At 36.2% G+C, this 8,869-nt stretch overlaps 1 protein-coding gene across 1 annotated transcript in view; it reads right to left on the reverse strand.

The window, feature by feature from the left end:
- Positions 1-8,869, reverse strand: part of LOC107694420 (V-set and transmembrane domain-containing protein 2-like protein) — a 61,431-nt gene that overhangs the window by 52,296 nt on the left and 266 nt on the right. The window lies entirely within an intron of this gene.

Genomic DNA, 8,869 nt, shown 5'->3' on the forward strand with positions numbered 1-8,869 from the left:
TATATATAGCATGTTAAGTACAAAAAAATACAAATTAAAAAAACAAATGCTTATTTTTCATATATAATTTATTATATAAGAATATGTATATAATTTATTACATTTTATTATATATATATATATATATATCATTTAAAAAATAAACAGAAATAATCATATATTTTTAATTTAGTAATTACATTTTTATATTCATTTTAAATTTTTATTTAATTTTAACTTTTATAATTAAATAATTTAGGGGTTTATGTTAAGTTACAAATAGTTCACAATCGTACATGTGTACTTACATTTAACTGCACTCAGCCTAGATCTTTTAATGTGCGTCTCATGTAAACATCCACTACAAAACCTGTCCAAACTAGATCATGTGAATCTTAAACTTTCCTTTGATCTTAATTAGATCCCCAACACAATCATCTGAAGAGTCGATTCTCGATCACAAACATCACAAAACATCTGCTGGATGTCGATGTCGATGTTTTCGCTTCACACCAGAGAAGAGCAAACGCTGTAGAAATGACACATCCAGATGTAAACGCACAAGACGTCTGACAAACACGTGAAACAGACCGAAAGAGACGGGCGGCACAGAAAGAGAATTTTAAATAGATTTTAGAGAAAAGAGAGCGAGCGCGAGCGACGTGGTGGTCTGTCACGATGTTAACGGATTGATTCTCGTTAAGTGATATAAATGAGCGTCTCTCTTCAGACTGTCTGAACTTTAAACAAACCACAAAGACTTTAAACTTCACAATCCTCCACAACCCATGGACTAATGCATCAACATCCTGACTCACAGGAAGTGCTCGTGTTCCTTCTCAAAAGCCTCTCTACCGTCTCCAGAAGGCCTGAGTCTTTGAAGAAAGCGAGCATTTAAGACTCATTTCTGAAGTGAAGGAGAGCTGAAGGTGAGCCAAAAACCTCCTCGACTCATCTAAAGCACAGTCGGACTCACAATGAACACTGCACATTTATACTAGTCTCAATATTACAAAGACGCTTCATTTCACAGCTAGAGTAGACCATCATTAAACTGGTCATGTGACTCAGAGAGCCACTCTGATTGGCTGAACTCTACAATGCTTCCTGTCAAATTAAATGCTGCAGCGAAATCTAGTGAACTGACTATCTAGACAGTACTTTATGCATTATTATAGTTAACTAAAATTAAATTAAAACCATTAAAAAACGTTTCTTTTGCTTGAAATAATTGTTAATTGAAACATTTTTTATTTTAAAATTTCTAAGTTAAAAGTAAAATTTGAATAACTAAAATAACTAAAACTGAAATAAAATGAGTAAAAACTATATAGACAAGTAGGCTTTAAAAAGGTCATTTTTTAAATAATAAAACACAACAAAACTACCTAAAACATTAAATAACAACAAAATATTTAACATTCACAAGATTCAAAATCTTTATAAAAACTGTAATAGTATAATATACTAAAAACACTGATGCATAGTTGCATTCCCAACAAAATGCATGTATGCTCTGTAGAAAAGGAAATCCCAGAATGCACTGCAACACGCACAATAAAAAAAAAAAAACAGCATATTGCAAACAAACCATTTAACACCAAAAAGCATGCAAAGAAAAAAAAAAAAACTAATTAAAAACACAGCCAAAATATACCCAATATTTGTGTGCTGGCTGTTTTTATGCATATTAGAGCAGCATGTCATTAGCCAGCTTCAACCTCTGCTGTAATCAATGATAAGCACTAGTGAGGGCTCTAGTGTGTTTCTCAAGAGAGAGCGCTAATGAGACGCTGCCTATAACGAACGATTCAATCACTCATGTCTGAGCTTTCATTCGAGTTTCACTTCTGTTAGGATGCTGCCTATGTAGGCGGCTCACTAGTATGCGCCTCAATCACTCTTGTGCACTCAAATGTTCACCACATAAAAATGTGCATAATGTCACTATATTGACTTACCAGAAACGTTGATGAGTTTTCTTCACTCTCAAAGCGTCAGAAATTATGAGCGCATGATGACACTAAATGAAGATGCGTGATGGACTAAATCATGATACAGGGAACTAGGGAGCAGAATAACAGACAAAAAATTGAATGAGAAAAAATAACAAATTTAACAAAATGAAACTGAATTTCAAAATTAAAAGATTACAGATGGAGTTGGTCATGTGACTCAGAGCTCCACTCTGATTGGCTGAGCTACACAAAAAGTGTACTTCCTGTCATATTAAATTCTGCAGTAGCACCTAAAATGATTCCAGAAGCCATAAATGAACAAGTTAATCATCATAAAATGGATATTATGACAATGTAGCTCAACTGGAAACTAGGGCTGGTCCGAATACCATTTTTTGAGCTTCGAAGCTTCGGTAGTAATCAACACCGAATATTCGAAGCTTCGGAGGGAGGGGGCTGAACATATTCTTCTCTCAACAGGTGTCTACACCGGATGCCGCGCCGCGCCAAAATACAATAGAACCTATTATGCTGTCTACACAGGATGCAGCACGCGTGGCGCAACAAATTCCCGACAGTAAACTGCTGCTGCGTTTTATTTATGATGTATTGACACAAACTTCAAATGATTTTCAACGGTCGCTTTGTCGCGTCCAGTGTAGACACGGTGTAATAAAGGCAGGAATTTCTGTGTGTCTGTTTGCATTTTTATTATGTTGAGAACCGTTCATCCAATCGACTTCACGCGTGGCGGGTGTGTTGCTTTTTGCAGTGTCGCATTTTGATGCAATATGGACACGCGACACGTTCAGAATTAATAAACTTTTAATAAACTACAGAACAGCGCGAGCCGGAAGCCGCGGGCAGGGCTTATATGCTTCGAGAATGAACACTGCACTAGTGATACGAAACACACAGGTCTGTTAAGAGCAATACTTTTAATATAGACAAATTATTATTAGGCTGGGCTACTGTACTGTTCCTTGACTCTAAATAGCTCTAGAGTCGGAGTCGACTCCAGCACTGGAATCGATTCTCGTTGTCGACTCCGAAATCGCAGAGGTCTTCACTGATTCTCAAATCTCTATATAGTGTCTGGCAATTTAGTGCAGTATATCAGCAAAGAGTGAAGGAAATTAAAGTGAAGATCCGTTTGCAGTGCAGTCCCTGAGCAGTGCAGTAGCAGCAGCACGGGCTCATCGTGCTTTCGCATAAGACGCGTTTGAGTGCGCTATGATTCGCGGCTGTTTGAAACGGGCCGTGCACGCGTGCGTCGGATAGCTGGAGTTGTGGCAGAAACGACTTTTCCTCCTTACTTTTATCCAACGTGAAGGTTACTTTAGAAATAAATAACAGTCATAGTAAATTTAGTTTGTAATTATACATGCTTCTGTGACAGCTTTGTAGTTTAATTGATGCTTTGTTGTTTAATGCAATGCAATTTGGTTTTCCATGGTTAACCTAGGCTGTTCAATCATTAACCTTAAATCATTAAAAACTCACATAATAAACAAACAAAAAAAAATCAATAAGTTTACATTCGTATGCATTTACTCATTCACTAACTGCTTGTTTTCTTAAAAAAAAAACACTAGCTTTTCTAATCTTTTTGTATTCTATCTATTTGTTTTCTTTTTATTTATTATAAAATTAACAAAAGCAAAAAAGGCCTCTAACATTAGCTTGCTCTGTTCTTTTTCTATTCTATCCATTTTATTTTTATTTATTAGCCTATATAATAAAAAAAAAAACCTTGCTATGTGTAGCTACTGCGTTAGGCTAACTGAGACTTGTTATAGCACTTGTATATCATTGCTCTTTTGTTGATTTTGATTGCTTCCATTGTCCTCATTTGTAAGTCGCTTTGGATAAAAGTGTCTGCTAATTGACTAAATGTAAATGTATTTTAGTGCTGGGCGGTATACCGGTTCATACCGAATACCGGTTTTTATTTTTGTTATGATATGAATTTTGAAAATACCGCAATACCGGTATATGTCGCTTAAACAACGTTCGGAACGCGACACTGTTTGAAAGGGGTCCCTTTTTACTGTTGCACTGTAGTGAGGGAACAGCTGTATGTGTTACCAAGCGTGAAAGTTCTGAAACTGAAGCTGTAGAACTAATAGAACGTGATGACACAGAAGAACTCATCCACAATATCCACATTGACCGCCACAAATATCCACCGCCCCCTGCCATCAGCTCCCGCGTCTCACACACACACACACGAGCGCGACGTTAGCACTAGATTTAGCAACTTTCAGACCCTTTTAGCGGATTTTTTCCATAGAATATTCATACTGACAAACCTAGCAACTTTTTTGGATAAACCTTAGCTATGGTTCAGTTGGAAGATTTCTCCAGTGCTGTCCCGCGAACGCGAGGTCTGTCTTTCCCGGAGAACTAGAGTAATTTGGACAGTCACGCTAAATGGAGTCGAGGATGGTGGGAGTCGGGAGTCAGAGTCGACTCCGAAAAACCTGGAACCGAACACCCCTAATGCCAGGTGTTCGAGGGGAAAAAAAATTAGAATCTCAAAATTGAAAATCGAATGCCAACCCACCAAACGAATATTCGAATAATCGAATATTCTGGTCCAGCCCTACTGGAAACACACAATAAAATATATTATAAAACACTAAAACAATAAATTAAGCAACAAAATTATTAAGTGTACAATGTTTTCATATGAATCTAACATCTTGCAGATTTGCATTTTTTAATTAAACAGACACACATATTAAAATAAATAATTTTTTGATGAAGAACTAATTTGTTTTTGAGGATCTTAAGATTCACCAATCAACCTCTATGAAAAATGAATGCTTAACATCTGTTTGAGTGATGGCTGGAGAAATGAAGTGTGTGTGTGTGTGTGTGTGTGTGTCTCACGAACACATCACTGCTGATGCTTATTAGTGTTCGCTGACTGCAGCTGTTTCTAGAGTAAACAAACCAGTAACCAACTTATTAAAAAACGCCAAAGGACATGTGCTGCAGGTTAAACGCACACACACACACACACACGGCAGATTTGTGGCGCACTAGTGTACGAATGCACATTTGTGTTTGGAAGGGGAAAGAATTTACCTTTATATTTCAGTTATATGTCATCACTAACAGAATAATAAACTTGTGATAGCAACTTTCACAATCTTAATCTAAGGGTCTATGAAAAGAGCATCTCCAAAGGTCCCACAGCTTTTACCGAAATTACTTCTTCCATCCTCGCTGCTCCTTGATCTTCGGTAGCATCTCATGATCAACAGTTTCACCCGGACACACACCGAGAGGAAAAACACAACGCTCCATGGAAAATTAGAGGAGGCGAGATGAACACGACAGGTCACTGTGAGACCGCTGAACACACGAAGACAAAATACTGTTCCCTAATCAGACCACAACAACCTAGTGCTGAAGAAATGCCACAGTCCAGAGAGATTCTCCACTGAATATACACCTCAGTGCAAGTCGAAACCTAAATACTCACTATAAAACCAATCCTTTAAGTCTAAAAAAAAAAAAAAAAAAAAAAGTTTTAAGTTGTTGTTGACATTAATTAAGCCTCGTTACCGCAGGTATTCCCAGCGGCGGGAAAATTAACGCAAAGGTATTGGATACAAGCAAGTTAAGCTGTCCATCACTCTAGAGATGCAGAAAGCAGTTAGCTTTTAGACGCTTCACTAAAAAATGAGCAATAACACAATTAAAAATCACTCTGCTTGACTTAATTGGGTGAATCTCACCAAAACATGGCCAGTCGTAAGGAAAGACAAAGCAATTATATACTGTTTTTTGCATTATAACATTATTTTCAAAGACCATAGGACTCAGTGGGCCTAAATTCATATTAAAACTTGGGCATATCGACAAATAAAGATCCTCCTAATCTTTCCATAACCTGTCAAAGCTATTTAAAGGAAACAGTCTTGGTTGAAACCCACTGCAGTCTGATCTTGCCAATCGTCCCCTAGAAATGCATCACAAGATCATACAAGCGTCCAGGCATGCATGTCAAATAATCCAGAACGTCAGTGCACATTCAGATGGCTTTCCTGATCCTACTGTATCGGCCCTCTTAATATTCCTCATGAATATCGGCTCTGATCACATTCTGCCCTTTAATTTCATGGTGAGCGACCCACAATCCGGCGTGCGAACACTTTCATCAGCATGATGCATGCCTGGGTTCATCAGCACCGATTTATTCATTGCATTAGTCATCTATTGTTCACGCAATTGCCAAAACTTCTTAACTAAATACAGAATAAGCATATTTTACACAATACTTTTCATTACCCAGAGCGTCTGCATATAGTTTGAAGAATATGTTCAATATCCAGGCACTACAATTATGGCTAATTATAGTATGACTAGAATCTTGAAATGCATGTAATGATTTTTCCTCGCTCTTCCTGCAATGAAAACAACAAATAGGCCAATTTAGGGAATTATATAAACCTAGAATCTCAAGCATCTTTGGCTAGAAAGGAGGGAGGTTAAGTATTTAACTTAAAGGGGTCATGTGATGCTGCTAAAACGAACATAATTTTGTGTATTTGGTGTAATGAAATGTGTTTATGCGGTTTAAAGTTAAAAAAACACATTATTTTCCACATACTGTACATTATTGTTTCTCCTCTATGCCCCGCCTTTTTGAAACGAGTCGATTTTTACAAAGCTCATCGTTCTGAAAAAGCGAGGTGTGCTGTGATTGGCCAGCTATCTAACGCGTTGTGATTGCCCAAATACCTCAAGCGTGAGACGGAAATGTTACACCCCTCACATACTGTTGATGCCGTGTCCCGGCCGGAGCGACGAGACAAAAACATTAAAACCCATTACAAACGAGAAAAAAACCACTAAAAATATTTCTTTATTTGGGACAGTGCTATTAATCAATAGTAAAATACTGTAAATGAGTCAGAGTTAGCCCCATTGCCTAATTTTCATCTGTTGCCAGATTTTAAAAAGGCAACCTAAAAATCGGAAACACAGAAAGTTATCACAATTACATACAATAACACCTCTATAGATAATAATGGCAGTATCATTAAAAAAAAAAATTTGCACAAGATTACAAATTTTATTTGCTTTTATCCATTTCTTCCATTTATATTTAAATGTTGAATAATTTGTACTACTCTTTAATTCAGAGTATTTCAATAATTAATGGCTCTAACTGAAAAGACTGATGGTCCAAATCTTCCTCAAAAACAAACCAGTTCTTTAGAATAAACAAATATTTGTTTGTTTGTTTATTATAAAATAAATAAATAAATAAATAGTTTCTGATGAAAAGTAAAAATAAAAAAAGAAATACAAAATATTTAAAAAATGTCAATAAATAAGAAATTATTTGTTTTTGAGAATCTTAAGATTCACATATCAAAATCAGAAAGTCTGGAGAACCACAAAAATAAATATATAATACAATAAATAAATAAATATTGTTGAGGAAGATTCACCAGTTAACCTCTTTGAAAGATCAATGCTGAAGAATAAATAAATAAATAAATAAATAAATAAATAAATGACTGACTGATGTTTTTTTAAGAATCTTTAAATTCACAAATCAGTTTCTTTTAAGATCAATGCTTAAAGTTTGGAGAACAACAAAAATTAAAATACAATGTAAAAAAATTGTTTTAAAGTAAATGAATGAATGCCTTTTCTAATTTGTTTTTGAAGATCTTCCAGTCAACCTCTTTGAAAGTTCAATGCTTAAAGTCAGGGGCGCCGTAATGGGGGGGGGTTAGGATGATTCCAAGGGCCCAACGAGGGAGAGGGGGCCCGACTCAAAATGCTGTTCTGGGGGCCCAGAAACCGTAGTCGCGTGAAAATGCATTTACAATCCAAACCAGACAGTCAATGATGATTTTGTTAATAGAATAGGATTTTCAATGTCTTCAAGACATCACAGCGACAATTCTAGCAGACAAAGGGAGTCGAAAACAATAGAATGTTTAGAACAGCATGTGTGTGAATTAAAACTCTACTGCCGTAGAAAATGAGATTCCTCTTTACGCCATTGCTATTCATCTGACGTGTGCTGTGCTGTGGCGAGCGGCCCGGCGGGTCTGCGCTCTTTGTTTCATTACTGTGAGGTCAGAGGAAAACAGAGGTTTTAAGTTGTTGTTGACATTTTTAAGTAATGCAAATCACTGTGCTGCCATGGTATACAATGGTATAACCCACAACAAAATATAGCTGAAATACTAATATTAAGGTATTTTTAATCACTACACACTATGGTTTTACCATCTGATACTATCAAGGTAACAAAAGGCATGGAATACATTACATTTTAACCATGTTTTCTTTGAAACACCTTGGAAAAACAGGTAAATTCAGTATAGTTCATATCAAAGTACAATAGCACACCCACCGTACCTCACCAAATTAAAAATGAACATTTTAAGCATTGCAATTTCACGTTGTTAGACAATATCAATACAGTATTACCACAGTAATCATTAAAGTGCCTTAAAAAGATCATCGCTGACCCATAGTACTTTTTCACAAGGTTCAAAAGCCACAGAATTATATTTCTGGACACAACCATAAAGATGTTAAACCATGGTATTCTTTGACAAAACCATTCAGTACCACGGAATACATCAACATTTAACACCATCACTGATTCATAATTCAGCCACAGGACTTTTATGATGTTAAAAAGCCATACAATGGTAACACCACGTTTTAACCCAAAGTAATGCTGTGTTTTGAATACCACCAATATACCAAGGTATTGTTTGAAGTGCCTTAATGAATAGGTTAAACAAACAATACCAACGTATACCGATACCAATAACAGAAATACCACGGTATTGCTGTACTGGTACCTTAAAGTACCACAATATCACCATCATATACCACCTGTCAATAACCCCAGTGCAGTTGTGTTGGTGATGAACCGCTCTGCG

The sequence above is a fragment of the Sinocyclocheilus anshuiensis genome, unplaced genomic scaffold (assembly GCF_001515605.1).
Source record: "Sinocyclocheilus anshuiensis isolate Anshui unplaced genomic scaffold, SAMN03320099.WGS_v1.1 scaffold1826, whole genome shotgun sequence".
NCBI lineage: Eukaryota > Metazoa > Chordata > Actinopteri > Cypriniformes > Cyprinidae > Sinocyclocheilus > Sinocyclocheilus anshuiensis.